Source organism: Humulus lupulus, chromosome 7 (assembly GCF_963169125.1).
Source record: "Humulus lupulus chromosome 7, drHumLupu1.1, whole genome shotgun sequence".
Lineage (NCBI taxonomy): Eukaryota > Viridiplantae > Streptophyta > Magnoliopsida > Rosales > Cannabaceae > Humulus > Humulus lupulus.
Window position 1 is genome coordinate 48793583 of NC_084799.1, and position 19477 is coordinate 48813059.

Consider the following 19477-nt stretch of genomic DNA (forward strand, 5'->3'; position numbering starts at 1 on the left):
CTGGTGACTTAGGGAAGCACCATGGCCATCAGCAGATAGGGGCCAAAGCTGTGTACTCCCTTGCCCTATCAAGGCTATATATTAATGAAATAACATTTATCCATACTTGCCCCTGTGTTCTTCCTTGTTGCTTATGTGTTACTTGTTTGTTACCTTCGTTGGGCCATTGTGTGCCACTTGCCTTGTTCTATGCTTTGTGTTGTGTGGACATTTCTAGGATTGACTTGCTTTGTGCTTTCTCATACTTCGTTATTGCCCATTGCATGACCGAGATGTGTATGTGGCTAAACCCTGAGTTTGTTTGCCTGTAGGTGTGTGTTGTAGGCTGACTTGCTAGCTTGAAGAGTCTGCAAGTGCCGCACGTTCCGTCTAGTTGGAATACCCCAAATAGTCGGCCCGTGACAGTTGGTATCAGAGACAAGTTAGAAAGCGCTTGGAAAAAACACACTATGGTGAGCAACACTCAGAGGATCGAAGCTCTTGAGAAGCGAGTAGGGGAACAAGATGGCCTGGACGAGAGGGTCAGGGATCTTTCCTCTGCAAGTCAGGACTCGGGATCGTCTGATGCAAACAATCGCATAGCTGCATTGGAAAAGGAGAATGATGTTCTCCTATCCAGAATTATCGCGTTGGAGAATAGAAACACTCCAACAAGTACTTTTGTTTCCCCCCGGTGGGAAGAGCGCATCGCGGCAGTGGAGCGCATGCTAAGGGAACAAGAAGTCTCCATAAATGACACGACGGAAGACTGCAGAGAGGCAGTTGGCGTGCTCAGAGAAGAAATGGCTGAGCTATCCGCCAAGTTAAACCTGACCATGCGAGCAGTTGGGAATGCCCCTGTAACAGGGCCGATAAGTATGGAGCATGGCCGAGCCAAAGTACCCGAGCCGAGGCCCTATAATGGGGCCAGAGATGCAAAGGATTTGGAGCATTTCCTCTTTGACATGGAACATTACTTTAGAGTCGTGTGGGCCAATTCGGAAGACGGAAAGGTCGCCATGGCTACCATGTATTTGTCGGGGGATGCCATGGTGTGGTGGAGGACCAAGTATGATGACATAGAGAATGGCAGGTGTACCATCACATCTTGGGCGGACCTGAAGAGGGAATTAAAGACGCAGTTTCTGCCAGAAAATGTAGCTTACATAGCTCGTCGCCAGTTACGAGAGCTTAAACAAGTCGGGACAGTCCGAGAATATGTAAAGAGATTTTCGGGACTGATGCTTGATATTAAAGACATGTCCGAAGTGGACAGGCTCTTCTACTTCCTCGAGGGATTGAAATCGTGGGCCAAGTAAGAACTTCAAAGGCAATGGGTGTCTGATCTAGCCACCGCTCAAGCTGCTGCCGAACGCTTAACAGACTACACTCCGGAGAGCAGCCTGCCGAAAAGGGCTACTCCTCCAGCCAGCTCAAGTAGCGCCGGGAGTAAGAAGTCTGGGAAGTCCTAGTAGGGTAAGAGTGGAGGAGAGAAGAGGACAGATGAGTCCAATTCTTCCAGTGGGACAGATGCTGCTGCAGGGAAGAAGCCACTAGCTTGTTGGATTTGCAAAGGCCCACACAAGTCGGCAGTTTGCCAATTCCGGGGCAAGCTGAATGCCCTCATCGGCCAAGAACAATAGGGCGAAGGAGAAGAGGAAGAAGAAGAGTACGCGCACATGGGCGCTTTCCGCCTGTTGAACGCTCTCAAGAAGCATGATGAGAAAGGGAAGAAGACCCTGGGGAAAGGGCTAATGTTCGTGGATGCCGCTATCAATGGCAAGCCTGCCAAAAGCGTGATGATTGATACTGGTGCCACCCACAACTTCATCTCTGAACTCGAAGCAAAGCGATTGGGACTGAAGCTGGAGAAAGATGCAGGTCGCATGAAAGCGGTCAACTCCAAAGCCTTGGCCACAACTGGCGTGGCTAAAGGGGTAAAACTGAAAATCGACACGTGGGAGGGGCAGACCGACTTGGTGGTTGTCCATATGGACGACTTCGATGTAGTTTTGGGAATGAACTTTCTGACCAAGAAAGGTGTCATTCCAATTCCTGCCACTGGAAGCTTACTCATAATGGGAGAGACTCCGTCAATGGTGCCTGCAAAGGTGAAACCACCACCTGGTGTGAAGCTTCTATCAGCTTTACAGTTCAAGAAGGGTGTGAAGAAGCAGGAGCCCACTTATGTAGCTGTACCCACCGTGTTCGAAGAAGTAGTGGAAGAAATCGTTCCACTAGAAATTACGAGGGTCTTAAAGATGTATGGGGACGTGATGCCAAATAAACTCCCCAAAACCTTGCCACCAAAGAGGGGGATTGATCACCAGATAGAGCTGGTGCCCGGAGCGAAACCTCCAAAAAAAGTGCCATACAGAATGGCACCCCCAGAGCTAGAAGAATTGAGGAAGCAATTAAAAGAGATATTGGAGGCACACTTCATCAGACCGTCGAAGGCGTCGTTTGGCACACCAGGGCTATTCCAGAAGAAGCACGATGGGAGCTTGAACTGTGCATCGACTATAGGGCTCTTAATAAGGTGACAGTTCACAACACCTACCCCATCCCTCTGATCGCTGATTTGTTCGACCAGCTAAGTGGAGCCAAATACTTCACAAAGTTGGACTTGAGATCGGGCTACTATCAGGTGAGGATTGCAGATGGGGATGAACCAAAGACTACGTGTGTTACTCGATATGGAGCATTTGAGTTTCGAGTAATGCCGTTTGGGTTGACAAATGCACCTGCTACCTTCTGTACACTAATGAACCAAGTATTCCACGAGTATCTAGATAAGTTCATGGTGGTGTACATGGATGACATCGTGGTTTATAGCGCCACGATTGAAGAGCATCAAGAACACTTGGCTCAAGTGTTTAAGAAGTTGAGAGAGAACAAGCTATATGTGAAGCGCGAGAAATGCTCGTTTGCACAGGAGAGCATCAAGTTCTTAGGCCACGTTGTGGAACGTGGCCGAATTCGTATGGATTTGGAGAAGGTGAGGGAAATCCAGGAATGGAAAGCCCCCACAAATGTGGAAGAACTCCGCTCCTTCTTGGGCCTAGCCAACTACTATAGACGATTTGTGGACGGCTACTCAAGAAGGGCGACACCCTTGACCGAGCTTCTGAAAAAGGGTGTGATTTGGGCGTGGACTGACAAGTGTGCTGAAGCGTTCAGGAGTTTGAAAGAAGCCATGATGAAGGATCCTGTTCTTGCCTTGCCAACTATTAGCAAGCCCTTTGAAGTACAGACAGATGCATCAGATTATGCTCTGGGAGAGGTACTAGTACAAGAGGACCACCCGGTCGCATACGAAAGTCGCAAGCTATCTGAAGCTGAGATGAGGTATACTGCCCAGGAGAAGGAGCTCCTCGCAGTTATACATTGCTTGCGAGTGTGGAGGCATTACTTGCTGGGGTCAAAGTTCGTAGTGAAGACGGATAGTGCAGCTGTGAGTCATTTCCTTACTCATCCGAAGCTGACCCCTAAGCAGGCTCGATGGCAGGAGTTTGTGGCGGAATTCGACTTCCATTTTGAGCACAGGGCAGGATGCTTGAACCAGGCAGCTAACGCCTTGAGTCGCAAAGCGGAGTTGGCGACTCTAAAGATCACTGCTAGTTTATCGGCTAGCGTGGTGAACACTCCACTCAAGGAACGCATCAAAGAAAACCTGGAGAAAGACCCAGTTGTCAGGACCATCCTGAAGCTTGTAAAAGAAGGCAAGACTCGCCAGTTCTGGGTGGAGGATGATCTTCTGTGGGCTAAAGGGGGGCGCTTGTATGTTCCAAAAGCTGGAGATTTGCGAAGGACATTACTAAGCGAGTGTCATGACACTTTGTGGGCAGGTCATCCAGGGTGGCAGAGAACCCATGCCCTCTTGAAGGAGGGATACTACTGGCCACAAATGCGAGACGATGTAGTGGAGTACACCAAGACCTGTCTAGTCTGTCAGCAAGACAAGGTCGATAGGAACAAGACACCTGGGTTGTTGGAGCCCTTGCGAGTCCCAAGCCGACCATGGGAGAGTGTGTCGCTTGACTTTATCACCATTCTTCCGAAGACAGGAGATTTAAGTGCGATCTTGGTGGTCGTGGATAGATTATCGAAGTATGCAACATTCATCCCAGTATCGAAGTACTGTTCGGCAGAAGAGACAGCTGGACAAATTTTCAAGCACATTGTCAAATATTGGGGAGTGCCCCAGAACATTGTTAGTGACCGAGATGGAAGATTCACTGGGACCTTTTGGTCCGAACTGTTCAATCTCTTGAGGTCACAACTGAACATTTCCTCAAGCTACCATCCGCAGACAGATGGGCAGACAGAAAGATTCAATGGGATGTTGGAGGAGTACTTGCGCTGTCAATGCCAATCAGAAGAATTGGCCGCAACTACTCGATGTAGCTCAATTTTGCTTCAACTCTCAAAAGAGTTCTTCATCGAATAAGAGCCCTTTTGAAGTTATTAATGGACAGCAGCCACTGTTACCCCACACAGTGGATGAATATCGCAGTCGAAACCCGTGAGCCTTTCACTTCACAAAAGACTGGAAGAAAACGACAGAGATTGCCCGAGCTTATTTAGAAAAAGCATAAAAAAGAATGAAGAAGTGGGCTGATCAGAAGCGTAGACCGCTGGAGTTTAAAGCAGGTGACTTAGTGTTAATCATGCTGAGGCCCGAACAGTTGAGATTCCGAGGGGACAAAGACATCCGACTCGTTCACAAGTACGAGGGTCTGGTCTCAATCATCTCAAAAGTTGGCCTAACTTCCTACAAAGTCGACCTACCAGCCTGGATGAAGATACACCCGGTCCTTCATGTCAGCAACATGAAGCCGTATCATGAAGATCCAGCAAATCCAGCGCGCAACCAGTCAACCAGAGGAGGAGTCATCGTTCAGCCAAGGAGCAAGCGTCAACCTGAAGAAATCCTGGCGAAAAGGACGGTCACCACTGACCGTAAAAATCATAAAGAATATCTGGTAAAATGGAAGGGGCTCGCAAACGACGAGGTCAGTTGGGAGAGGGCGGAAGACTTGAAGAAGCTCACGCAGAACATTGAAGATCTACAAGCTACTTCGTCGAGGACGCCGAAGGATTGAGTGGGGGAGAGTGTGGCGTGCTGCCCCTTTGGCACACCCACATGGGGCCATTTTGTAATGAGCATGCCTTGGTGCTTGATTATTAGTCAAGTCTTGCACCAAGCAACCTCATGGGATAGGGTAGTGGCAGTTTTGTAATATTGCATATGTCTCCCAGACAAAAATCATATATGTTCCTGGGAAGACTTTATTTCCCTAGAAGGCTCCTTAGGGGGAGGTGACTTATTGACTTAGGGAAGCACCATGGCCATCAGCAGATAGGGGCCAAAGCTGTGTACTCCCTTGCCCTATCAAGGCTATATATTAATGAAATAACATTTATCCATACTTGCCCCTGTGTGCTTCCTTGTTGCTTATGTGTTACTTGTTTGTTACCTTCGTTGGGCCATTGTGTGCCACTTGCCTTGTTGTGTGCTTTGTGTTGTGTGGACGTTCCTAGGAATGACTTGCTTTGTGCTTGCTCATACTTTGTTATTGCCCGTTGCATGTCTGAGATGTGTATGTGGCTAACCGCTGAGTTTGTTTGCCTGTAGGTGTGTGTTGTAGGCTGACTTGCTAGCTTGAAGAGTCTGCAAGTACCGCACGTTCCGTCTAGTTGGAATACCCCAAATAGCCGGCCCATGACACTCTTCACTCCAGGCCGCGAACTCCTCGTCGAGCGACGCGCAGCTCCGCTCACCTTCTGCGGGAGGTCAGGCGATCAGGGCACCCCTCCCCAGTTCGATATTGTGGGAAAGGAATATTTTATTCACTTTCCCCTGGTCAGTGATCTTTGAGACGATCCTCTCGGCCTTGAAGAAAGCATCGGGCGCCAACTCGAGCTCCTGCTCCACGGCCGGCCCAAAGACAGGGATTGGGGAGTCTGTCATCACCTCTTTTCCTTTGGATTGTTGGGAGGACGAGCTGCCTGCGATCCTCTTATGAGCGTTCTTCTTGGGTTCCATCTGATCGCCTAGCGAACAAAAGAAGAAATTTCAGAAAAGGCGACCTAAGAATAAGGGAGAATCAAAAGGGGTGCTTCCTTTGCACGCAGTTCTATGAACACGCGCCTGTGCTCCCAACAGTTCCCCGATTACTCGGAATTCGTGTGTCAGGAGGGTCAGGATAGAAATTTTCCTTGGAAGGAAAGTTTTAGTAGGCAAGAGGTGCAAAACCGCCTGTGAAGCGTGTCCCTTAAGCTACCTGGTTTTGCACCCAAAGTACTATATATGTTAAACAAGCATACCAAAAATCATACCCAGAAGAATTCCCCAAAAAATGCACCCTATAAGCTGTGCTCCTAAATGGTTTTCTTCTACAGTCGATGCCCTAAAGTAAAACCTACACCCTTCATACCCACAAAAAAAAAAAACCCCACAGAATATTGCATGCAGATACAGTTACCTAGGCTACAGTGAAAAGGAGATTTAAAACATGCACAGTCAGAGAACTTACGAAATAGTTTGCTGTGGGAAGGATGAAGGGGTCGTCTGGGTTGGGGCCTCGTCGGAGTAGTTGATACCAAAGCTTCAAGGGAGCCCTTGCACCTGAACTTCTGGAGTGCTGGAAACGGTAACCGGGAGAAAAAGAGGGCTTTTTAAGGGTGAGAAGAGAGAAGAAGAGGAAAATTCAGAAAATTTTCAAATGAACAGGTGGCCTATGCGTAAGGTGGCCACCCCTTTTATATACATGAAAGGCCACGTGAGGAGGGCCGTTGGATTGCCCTGATGTGGAATCCGAGGCTCTCCACTCAAAAGGTGAAACGACAGCCGAGTATAGGCTAGGCCATTTAATGCGGTTCTCGGAAGACGTACCGTCACCAACCACGATATTCCACGTATTCGGCGCCTGCATAAAAGGTGGAATATGGAGAGTCCATGGAGAAGCCTAAAAGCCCCTACTGTGGCCCTACACGACGTCGTGTACCACGAGCAGGGGCTTGGGGGGGCAAATGTACGCCCTAATTTTCCAACGGGCTATTAGCGAGCTGAGATACGACCTAATTATATCAACCACGTGGATCCCCCATGACTGGAGCTATTGTCGTCAGGTCCTACCTCGTTAGCTTGGGGTATCCGAAGGTTCGCCAAGATTACTTAAGGACCGAGTCAGGACTGCGTAGGCCACAGGTCGAGGAGGCATCCAGCTCGAGGTGTGAACTGGAGTTGGAGGCTATGACCTTTTATAAAGTCAACCATGCAAGGTAAATGTGCATATATCAGACATCATGTGTCTGATATATCCTTGACTTCTCGGACACGCAGCATGAACGTGCGTATTCAGGCACCCACGACTGGGTTGGGCTGTGCGGTCCATTATCCCCCTTACCTATTGATTAGACCACACTTCATATGTCAGGTTTTAGGAATTAATCATGAATGTCACAGAAGTGACATGATAGGTAAGAAGGTCATGGGATGACCCCCCTTACCAACTCCTAGGTGCCCTCTCCTAGAAATATGGAGACCCTGGGAGTTGCAAGGGGTTGGATTCTATTGTGTAAGGAAATACCCTGTAAAATAATACCAGGCATATAGCAATAATATTGGCTGGTGGAGCAGAAGGATTTTAACCTTTGAACCACCTAAAAACGTAATTGTGTCACCAGTCCATTTTAAGATCATTCATCTTTTTTGGTTCATTGTTAAGCACTAATCCCTTCCTCTTATTTTCTTAATTACCTGTTGGCGAAGAACCGCGTCAACAATAGTCATATATTCTTATAGTCATATGTTTTTATAGTCTTATGTTTATGATTTATGACTTGTTTATGTGTTAGTAGATTTTCCTTGCTGGGCATTAGGCTCATTCATTTATTTTTAGTGTGATGCAGGAAAATGATTATGGAAGGCAAAAGGATTCTTGGCAGCTTGGCTAGTGTGTTAAGGATGAATGGATTCAATGGACTGTGTGTTGATCGATGACGATGTTATTTATTTTATGTCTTTAAATTATGTTTTTATGTAATTCCGCAATTAGTATTTCAAACAATTAAAAGTCTATGTTTATGTTTTATAACAATGGGTTCCCATACCGTATTTTATATTTTATAATTTATCTTGTATTTTGCACAATATTTATTGTGGGATTTTAATAAAGTTATGTTATTTCATATGTATATTTCTCAAAATAGTAGCTATGTCTAGTAGTTTTAATGGTCCAAGGTCTTAGAAATAGTTGGGTCATTACATTATATTAGATCCATTTAAATAATTGAGAGCTTGGTCGTGATTTTAAATAAAATTCTAGTGACTGAAAATGTGTATGTGTTGCTGAATTTGATGAAAGAAAGAAAAAAAAATTAAAAGGTGAAAGTGTTTCTATCGTATAACTTGTTTGCTTGCTTTTTGAGAGGAAATCTGATGCATGCTTAGGAAAATGATTTAGACAATTCTTTGGAACGTTTGAGCCTTTTAAGCCAATCTTGATGTATGATATCACTAGTTACCAATTTTGAGCTTAATGTGATTCTTTTTACTGTTTGACACCAATGTTGAGCCTATTTGAACTATTAAAAATTTTCCTTCCCTTTAATTTATACCATGAGCATATGAAAAATGAGTAGGGGATTGGTTTGTAATGGAGTGTGTATTTGAAAGGATTGTTAATAGAAATGAAAAGATTGAGAGATTAAGAAAATAGAAAAATATATGTTGCAAATGAACTACACTCCAATTGAATATGTAAGGAAATAAGTTTAGGGGAGTGTAGTTTTAAAATATATATATATATATATGAGGACGGATTATCTCTCAAATCAAGAAAAAGGGAACTTGGGATTGTTTTCTAGTTTGTAATGTGATATTAAGTTGGTTTGGTTGGTTTGTGTGCTTGTGACATAAATGAGCTTAAATGACTATTTTATCTACCTTTACCTAAGTCGTTCATTGCAAGCCATGAACACCCTTTTGATTCCAGAGCATGTATTGTTTACATTAGTGGAGAATAGTAAGTATATCAAGCTTATGGGATATTGATATTGATTGACTAGTAATAAAAAATTTGGTGAAAGTAAATTGATTCAAATTCAAGTTATTTATTAATCATGATTGGTAAAGCATTTATTTTTGTGTGGATATAAATGAATTCAAGAAATGTTTTGGCTGAAATTCTGGAGTATTGGTTGGTTTTTCTGAATATTATATATGAATTTCATTCATAAATTCAGAGGCTTGATTTGTTGTTGTTGACTTGATTCAGTTTTGTTAGTGTTCTTAGTTTTATTTTCTTAGTTGTGAGTGTTTTTTGTGTTTCTTTACTCGAGAGCTAGTAACAGTTAAGTTTGGGGAGTTTGCTAGGATCATTTTAGGCTTAATTTAGAGGGCATTTTTTGTTATGTTCTAGATTATTTAGGATTTTTTTTGTGGAATTACGCTTGTTTGCTTCATGTTTTAGGAGTAAAGGATAAATGAGGTGGAATAAGGAGAATTAAGAAGATATAGGCTCAAAAGAGGTTGTAATTGGAATATTTCAAGTGATTATATTTAGGGAAGAGTCTACAAATATTTTTGGAAGGTTTGGAGTGATTTCGAATTCGGTTCAATGGTTTTTGGCATTGGAATTCACACCCCAGTGTTGATCAATACAGAGGCAAACATATTCTGATTAGAGCCCCAGTGCCCATTTGTAGCATTGCAGGGCTATCAAAGTCAGAGAGCAAGAAAATTTTCAGAATCTGGGTGGCGCCCTAGCGCTTTATATGGGCGTTGTAGCGCCCATCGTCCGTACAACCCATGAAACCCTATTTTTATGAGGATAAAATGGTCCTTTCATAGGGAATCGCTAGGGTTACTATGAAAGCTTAAGTTTGAGTGATTCAAATCTCTTCTAGCCGGTGGAAATCAAGAGGAACTGGGAGATCAAGACTAGAATTCATCAAGAGTTTTTCTTTTCTTCTTCTTTAATTTCTTTTTCTTATGTTATTTTCTGAATTAATGGATGTTATGAATCTAGCTATGAACTAAATCTAGTTTTATGATATTTAATTGAGTCTCTTGAAACTCTACTATGAATTAATGCAAATTTGATGTTTTGTACTTCATTATTGAGATTTTTGCGTAAAATAAAACTAAGTGCAAGTGTACACTGCCAACAACAAATAACGCAGTAGCAAGTACCAGATATCGTCTCCACAAGGATTGAAAATTAGAAATTAATTTACAAAACTAATTAATCACAAAATGGTTTCAATGATTATAAAACAATGGGATAAAACTAAAATCATAAAAAGCAAATAAAAATTAATAAACAAAGACTGACATATAGAAGCTAGAATTATTAAATTGTCCTTCATTAAGTGTTGCCACTAATCTTCTTTTTTTCAAAATCAAGATTAGCTAGCAACTTACTAATGGTAATCAAGCAAAATCAAGTATTTAACAATTAATCTACTTGAATGAACAAATCTAATTTACCACAACATTCATGCGACAAAGTACCAAAAATCACAATTCCAAAGTCAATAAAATGATACTAGCTAAACAGTAAATTAACTCATAATAATAAATTATGCAAAAATTACAAAATACAAAATAAGATAAAGATGAGAAGAAAAACTCATTTAAAGTGTGTCACAAGACTCTAAGCCTTTCCCCCAAATTCGTCTTCTTCCTCCTTTTGATCTTTTTGCCAATCTCTAAAATAAAATGCTAAATTAATACCCAAAATAAAAACTAAATCTCAAATAAAAGTATTGTATTTCTCTCTTCTTTTTTCATTTTCTCTCTCTATACTGTCGGTGTGGACTCCTCCGAAGCCCCAGTTCTTTGTTTCACGCCGCCCCTTCTTATGTTTATATGTCAAATACATATATTTCTCTTATCCTCAAATTCCCACACGTGGCCCTAGTTTTATTTCATTTATTTTTCTTTTGTTTTTTTTCTTTAATGGGTTTATATTTTTTTTTGGACTTTGTGTGTTATCTCATTACTTGTTTGCACTTCGTATTTTGACAAATTCATTTTTGAACCCTGTGTGTTTGTAAAATGGTTCAAATAGACCTTCAAACTCATTTTTGATGAAGAAAAAATTGAAAATAACAACACAGTTGTTAGGCAAAATAATTTTATTTTTGTTTTGAATTGTTAGTTTAGTGAATTATTTATAATTTTAGCTCAGAAAACTTTGATCAAAATCGAGTTTAGGGTTCTATTTGAACTATTTTATAAAACACATGATTCAAAAAATCATTTATTAAAACACAGAGTCTAAATAAGTAATTGAACAAAACACATGGTGCAAAAAGTTATACACCATTCTTTAATTTATTGAACGTATCAAAAGTAATTGCACACGTGGCAGACATGTATTAGGTGCATAATGGAATGGAAGAAGACACTGATGTGGCAAGCTTTGATTGGCTAATAGAATGGATGCATCATATTCCCAATGTGATGCAGAGCACTAGATCTTTGCCTTTTAATTTGATATTCCAACACATTTCCTCTAATCTTTTGATCACATTTATCTTCAAAATTTTATTTAAGCCCCTATAAAACAAAAAAAAAATCAGGAATTTTCAGTAATTAATTATGGGAAACTAAATTAAACTAATTCAAAATTAATGAAAATGACTCAAACTTATCTAAAAAATATTAAAATTAATATTTATTAAAAACCAAATAAAAATAATTAAATGACACCCATATAAATTAGAAATGCTTGAGAACAAAACCAATTTTTTATAGAGTTATCAGAGAACTTTTCAATTTATGCTTATTGCTTGTGATTGATTAACCATCTATTACATGATTTATATGAATTTGATTCAAAATCTGAAAAGTGATATTTAAATATGCTATAATTGAATAGACTTAGACTTCGATATTGAATGAAAGTATCAATATGGTTTATGTAGCTTATGTGTTTCCATGCTTAATACTTTCTATATGTTGAGTTTGTCATATAAATATAGAAAATTCACACAAAGATCGAATTTTATATATCTTAATTCGAATATAAAATGTTCTTGTAACTCGCTATCTCGATTAGAAGAAAAATTCGTGAGAATATTGCATTAAGGAGAGTGGATAGACGATGAGATTAAATTCCCTAATTTTTCATTCATTAAGAAATTGTCTTTAGCCCTATTTGTTTTGAGTTTATATTTTTTAATTTTTTTTTGTTTCACTATTGTTAAGTTTATGTTTTAGCTTTATGTTATTATCAATTTTTCGTTAGCCAAATAGAGATTAGGAATTAAGTGTTGGTAATTAGTACTTCAGTCTTTGTGGGATGATACTCGTGCTTGTGTACTTTATTACTTGAACGATACGTATACTTGCACACATCAGAGTATAGCGAGAGGTTTTAAAAAATTTATATTTTATCAATACCAATCATAGATCTTGTATATACATATACATTAAATCATATAATATAAATATTAAAATAAATACATCTTGAAGCCTATCAAGAATCCTTGTTATCTTTTAGTATTCAATTATGAACATTCAATACACGCAATATGACTTTGAGATTCACACCACAATCTTCAAAGTCAAGCCTCTAACACATTAGGACCTGAGTGGCCACATAGAATGTAAATAACAATATTACGTCTCTAGTTGTACTCAACACATGTGATCTAGAAACTTTAAGAATAACTTTTTAGTGAGAGAAGAGTGAATAAAGAAAAAGAAATTGTCGCTTCTTTTTCTGAATTAGATTGTTTGTCTAACAATGAAGAACATTATCTATATCTATTCTAGGTCATTAACCACTGAAGTTAGACTTTCTTTGTTTAATTAATATTTTAATCTTATTAAAACAATCCAATAAATATTTAAATAATGAAAAGGTAACTAAATAAAATAACTATTTACAAGTGAACCATTGCACTAGGTCCCACCCCTTGTTGTGTGCGCCCAAATCATTGTGCTTGCACAGTGAATGGCGTGTGGCTCTGTAATGCCACATGACATGTTTCATATATTTATTTTATTTATTAAGATAAATATTTATGTATTTGAAATAATACATTATTTCAAATATGCATAATTATCTATTAATTCAAAATTAACTTTATTTTATAAAAATTATTTAAATTATTTTCTTATAGTAAATTAATTCATTCACTCCCAATATAGAGATGATTTGGGGATCATGGACCTATAACTTTACGCTCCAATAAACCATCTTATTAGTCAAACTCTTTAATTCAATATTCTTATTTATTAGTTCCATCATTACTCCACCATAAATATTGAATTGCACTTTATAGTAATTATAGAATTATATATACAAAATAATCTTGTGTGGTCTATTGATGTAATCACTGTGTTAATCAACTAGTGAACGATTAATTTATATTCTTATTATAAATTTGAGTTCCAAAACCACTCAGTTCTGGAATTAAGACTTAAGAGAACCAATATTCAATCCGTTAGGAAAGAATGAATTCCAATTTTGGTAAGATCATGTTCCCAGCCATTCATGTCATTGAATTGTAAAACAAAAGTTTTAAACCTGTTTTCCAATAAACATTAACGAGTGAATCAATAGATCAAATAAACATTAATAGGAGTTCATAACTACTCATTATTTAGATTGATCTATATATGATCATCATATTGATATGGATTATATCTTTATAGCAAACGATAAGTTTATAAAAAGATTAATTCAAATCAGCACAATCATATATAATCTAATTATATACAGTTACTTCCCTAAGATGTCTGTCTACACCAACAATTCGGATCTAGATCACATGCATTCTTAAAAATGCAATTTGATAAAGATTCCGTATGTTTACGATAAGAACTCGTCAACTAACTTAGATCAAGAAATTTTTGAGTTGTAAGAGAAGTGAACTTAAGCTGAATAAACTTCAAGCAAACTTCCTTACGATTTCAAGAACATAAAATGTAAATGCTTGAATTCTAGAGTGAAAAAAAGAGAGAAAGATAAGTATCTCTTTTCATTAGCAATAACTGGTTACAAAATTCTCCAATAATTCGACCCATTTCTCAGGTGAAGGGAAGTCATATTTATATAGAGCACTATTGGCTCACTGTACATGGTGATCCCTGGTTGTACCTCTACCACCTGTTTAGTACGAATTTCAAAGGTTGGCTAAGAAGGAGCACATGAGGTATTATACTCGTACGACCACTACTTGTATGGCGTGGATATTAGGGTCAAATACCTGGGGTCTTCAGAGTCGTACCCCCGTACGTACTTCATATTTGTACAATCTCTATGAGTCATGTGTAGGTTCTTGCCCTCATATGGCGTCCTATTCTTTTAACCTTTGAATGTTCCTCCTCTGCTCATATAATTGCTCCATTGGTGACACCTTCCATGGAAAGCAAGGCGTTGTAAGGTTGTGTGGTGTGAGGCGTTGTGTGGTTTATTGGTGCACGTGAGGTGCAAGATGATGGTATAGCTACTTGGCGCGTGAGGCGCGAGACAAGGGTATCGCAAGGTGGGACCTGCTAGGCGCGTGAAGCACGAGACGAAGGTGCAACTACTTGGTGCGAGGGTCCTGATGAGAGCCTCGTGGGGTGCATCTACTGAGCATGCGAGGTGCGAGATGGGGGTGTAGCTACTTGGTGCGCAAGGTGCCTGATGAGGGCCTCGCGGGGTGCATTTGCTGGGCCCGCAAGGCATGAGACTGGGGTTTTGCAGGGTGCATCTGCTGGGCATTCGAGGAACGAGACGAGGGCGCAGCTACTTGGCGCGTGAGGCGCCTGATGAGGGTCTCGCAAGGTGCTGTAGCTTGGTGAGACGAGGTGCCATGTGGCTAACTGGACTTCTCTTGGCAAGGATTCCCAACACTTGTCTATGGGTGTAGGCACATGTACGTATTTTGGTCATCATGGGACCTTAGCACGAGATGTGGGTCTTTAACCGATATGGAATTTTTAGCATCCACACTTGCCCCCCAGTCTAGGAGAGGGCCTTTAGGCGCTCTGGAAGACTCTTCTCTATAGTGTCTTTAATGCATAGGTGGTGTTAGTGTGTTTCTTTGCTATGGCGGTATGTAAAAACACACTTTGGAGGTGGTGATTCTCATGATCCCTTGAGATTGAATGTGACCCATCATTTGGCTTCGCGGATCCTAATGTTGGTGTTTGGCTTCATTTTTTGACCATAGATCAAGCATTGGATTCAATGGCTAGGATGAGTTTGAGCTTCCTATAAATAGGTCTTCTCCTCAACGACAATTACTACACTTCTTCTAGCTTGGTGGTGCTTTTGTCTTTAAAACTTCCACGAGGTGAGTGGTTCTATCCCTCACAAGGGCACTTTGTCTTTTTTTTTCTGCTTTTTTTTTGTATGTAAATTTCAGTATATGTGCTAGGAGACTAAAACATCTATCTCCTTTCTTTTTGTAGGCGTGTACTTTCAACCCCTGGTATTTTTATAGTTGCGACGGTGCGTGACTTTACCGGCTCAAGGTACGCCTTCACCCTTTCTTGTGCTTAATAGGTCTAAATTAGTGTTACTTGGGAATGGTTGTCTTGGCCTGAGCTCCTCGTGAGCTAATTCATGCATATGCACCCGTTAGCACATATACCCTCCCTTGCACGCCGTGGTTGGTTGTTTTGAGCACTTGTGTCTAGAGGTTTTAAGCTTATTCCTTTTTGTTTTGTAGTACACTTTCCGCATACACTTGCACCCATATCACCAACGAGATGCGACTTTATGGCATGTGAGGGGTCGTCTAGCGTTCCTCCGTAGGTCGAGTTTGTAGACTTGTCTTCAGACTCGGGGTCCCCCGAAAACAACCCTTACCAAAAATACGACACCTTGAGGAGGGCCCGCATATGTCACCTTGAACGCATGGCCGAACTTAGGAATAAAATTTGGGTGGTGGAGAGCGAGGTAGATTCAGCTTTGAGGGGTGATGGAGTCCCTTTCTTCTTTGATCTTAATGACCACATTGCAAGCCTTAGAGTGAGCCTTCTTGACCTACAAATGGAGCTAGAGTTCATGGAGGGAAATGTCCCTCCTAAACACTAAGCACCGTGTTCTCCCTACAGTAGCCCCGAGGTCTCCCCTGGTTCCCCTCAACCCTTGTCCTTAATCCACCCGTGTTTGATGCTTCCACACCCAATGCCTCGGTGGAAAACTCAAGCAATAAGAAGAAAATGGAGGGTAAAGTGCTCTATTTTGACCTCACCTTTTTCCTTTGGTTTTGCAGACATGTCAAAGAGAATGAGACGATAGGTTTCTCCCAAAAAGCCAGACTCTTATTCTTTATTGGAGTCCACCATCAATTCCCACGTGTAAGAAAACAGGCTGCTAGAGTTGTCCGAGGGATACCACATTAAAAAGGAGTACAAGATGTATGTACCCTCCAATAAATGTCAAGCTGATAATCCCCCAAAGGGCTATGTCGCTATGAGCGAACATATTTTGAAGGCTGGTGGGACTATTCCCCTACACCCATTCTTTGTCATGGTCCTGAATCACTTCAACCTTGATCCACGTTAGTTGGCACCCAACAGTTGGTTGACCTTAAGCTGCATGTATATGACATTCATGAAGCTTAATGGTCGCACTCCCACAGCCCAGGAGGTGCATTTCATGTACAATCTCATGCCCACTCTAAAATCTAAGGGATTCTACTTTTTACAAAAAGCCAACTCTCAGGTCTCCTTGATAGAGGGTTCTGTTTCTAACCTAAGTTCATGGAAGCAGGACTTTTTCTTTGTGAAAGGTCCCCTTTCTGTTCGCGAACATTTCCGCTCATCTCCAAGTAAGTACTTCAAGTCTTTCCTTTTATATTAAGTTTTCTACTGTGGAACTTATACTCATATTGATAACTGAGTTGATTATTCAGAGAGTTTTAGTATCCTCGACGTTCCTGAGTTGGAGGCGGCGCCAGTAGATGTCTTCCTTGATGCAGACCCTGCAACGAAAATGGCTGCCCATCTCTTTACTGTGGCCAACCTCAATCACTATGTTCTATCAAGGGTTTCGGAACCCGACCTGCTATGGTACATTTCTGAGCGAAAGAAGAAGGCAACTCCAACAGAACCTCACTCAGACGAGGGTGATGTTGAATGGGTGTCTGAGGAGGCTTGACCCGTATGTAAACATCCAACTCATCTATCTCCAGCCTCCAGGGGATGCCCCTCTTTTGCTCCTACGAACCGCAGCATGACTTATCATTCCCGTGGTCCACAAACCATGCAAGGGCGCTTTGTTCTGCCTTCCTTTGATGATTTTGATAATCTTTCTTGTGCTCCCGCTAGTCATGGCTATTCGAGGTACCTTTCATCTAATGTTCCTGCGCCCCCTCCTCGCTCGGTGAGTGGGCCATCTGTCCCTGCTCACTCGGACACTTCTGATTTAGAGGGGACGTCCTGGGTGGGTCGCACATCAGCCCCTTATGTGTGAAGGTATACCCGAGTTTCCGAGGGTATCCCTGAGACCGAGTGGAGAGGTCTCGAGAATTTTACCATGGCGGAGCTTGGGGAGACCCTTGTGCACTCCAGAACTTGGGTGAGTTCATGCATCTTACATTGGTCTTTTTTGTGTTTTGGGTTCCTAGTTTGCTCACTTTTTGCTTCCTTACACGATTCTCTGTTGGCTCAGCGCTTTGTAGACTCGGCACAAGACCTATCTTCATCCAATGCTGAAAGGGATCGTCTAGCGGTCAGAGTTCAGGAGCTTGAGGGATAGCTTGTTGATGTCAACCTCAAGCTAGAGAAAACCCTAGCGATGGCCTCTTCGTCATCAAAAAAGAAGAAGAGAGCAGTAGCTAAGGATGAGGTGTTGTGGGAGAGGGTCATTCTTCTGGAGGATGATTTGGCAGAGGTTGAGTACAAGTCCGTAGAGCACATCCTTTACGGAATGTGGAAGCTGAATCCTAGTTTCAACTTCTCCTCCTTTGGTGACCATGTTGTTGCCAAGGTGCCCGAGTGGAATGCTCGCGGCAGGAGGCCTTGAGATTTTGTTTCTATAGTTTTTATTTTTCACTTCATTTTGGTTGTATGTTTATTTGAACCTTATTATACCGGAGAGGTTTCTCTTGGTTTTTTGCTTTTTTCCTTCAAGAACTTTGTTAAGTCCTGTTGTGGTTGGTGCCGACTTTATCCTGCAACATTATCACAACTTTCTTCTTTTATATATATATATATATATGTGTGTGTGTGTGATCATTTATTTTGTTTATTTATGCTTGAGGTCCTTTGAGCCCACTCCTGTATGCAAGAGCCAAAAGGGTTCAATAGGTCTCTCTTTTTTCTAGTAACTTGTTGATACTTTATTTGGACCGGTAGTACTGGTCTCTTTGGTGCACCTTAATTGTATTTGTAAGGATATGTTGACCTTTTGCGTTCTCGCTATCCTTTTATATATTTTCCCGCGTGCTTGTTATTTTTTGCAAGAAGCGTCATTCTCGTCATTAGGCATAGTACTATTTTTGCAAGCGTCTTCTTTGAGACCCTTTGTGTAAGCGTCTTCTTTGAGACCCTTTTCATCAGCATCTTCTTTGAGACCCTTTTCATAAGCGTCCTCTTTGAGACCATTTTTTTGTTTTTGAGGTGATCTCCCCTCGGGTCGGGACCCTAATAGGGAGATGGTCCTTGTGAAACCTTGCGAACACCTATTTTCAAGGCCCTTTTTCCCTTGGTAAGGCGACTCAGTCGATCTAGACTTGGGGATCTCTTTGGGCTCCCATTTTGTCTTCTACGACGTGGTCCCTTTGTAGGACAGGTTTGTTCGTGAAGAGGCACTTTTGAGGGACCTTTTGACTCTTTTAGATTCTATAAGGGTAGATAGTCCTTATAGATTCAAATGTTGTCTCATAAGGTTCACCGCTCTCACATATATGTATTATAAGTACTTTTATATATATATATGTCACAAGGCCAGATGCCTGTTTCGCACTTGGCTAAGCACCTATTGAGGCTCATGAGGCTAGGCGCCTACATTGCACATGGCTAGGTGCCTGTTGAGGCTCGCAAGGCTAGGCACCTATTTTGCACAAGGCAGGATGCCTGTTGAGGCTCGCGAGGCTAGGCACCTATTTTGCACATGGCTAGGTGCATGTTAAGGCTCACGAGGCTAGGCACCTATTTTGCACATGCCTAGATGCCTGTTGAGGTCGGGTATAATTCCTCCTAAGTGGTTTGTCGGATCTTTCTTGCCAAGTTCTTTGGTTTTCATTCTCTCTGATGTGCTTTGACAATTCTAGATCTCTAGAATCAGCTAGGCAACATTTTGGATCTTTATGGGGGCCGATTGCAATGATTTGATGAATCCTACTCGCTTCTTCTTTGAAGCCATTTTGTAGTCCTCTTCCAATTTTCAACTTCATCAGCGAGTCTTCTATCACAACGTTCTCTTCTACAAGGAATCTTCAAACCTAATTGTAGAAGGGTGATTAGAGGAAGGTTTGCTTCCCTCATCATGCAAGTTCTTATGACCCTCTTCCACACGTATATACTTCTGTGTTC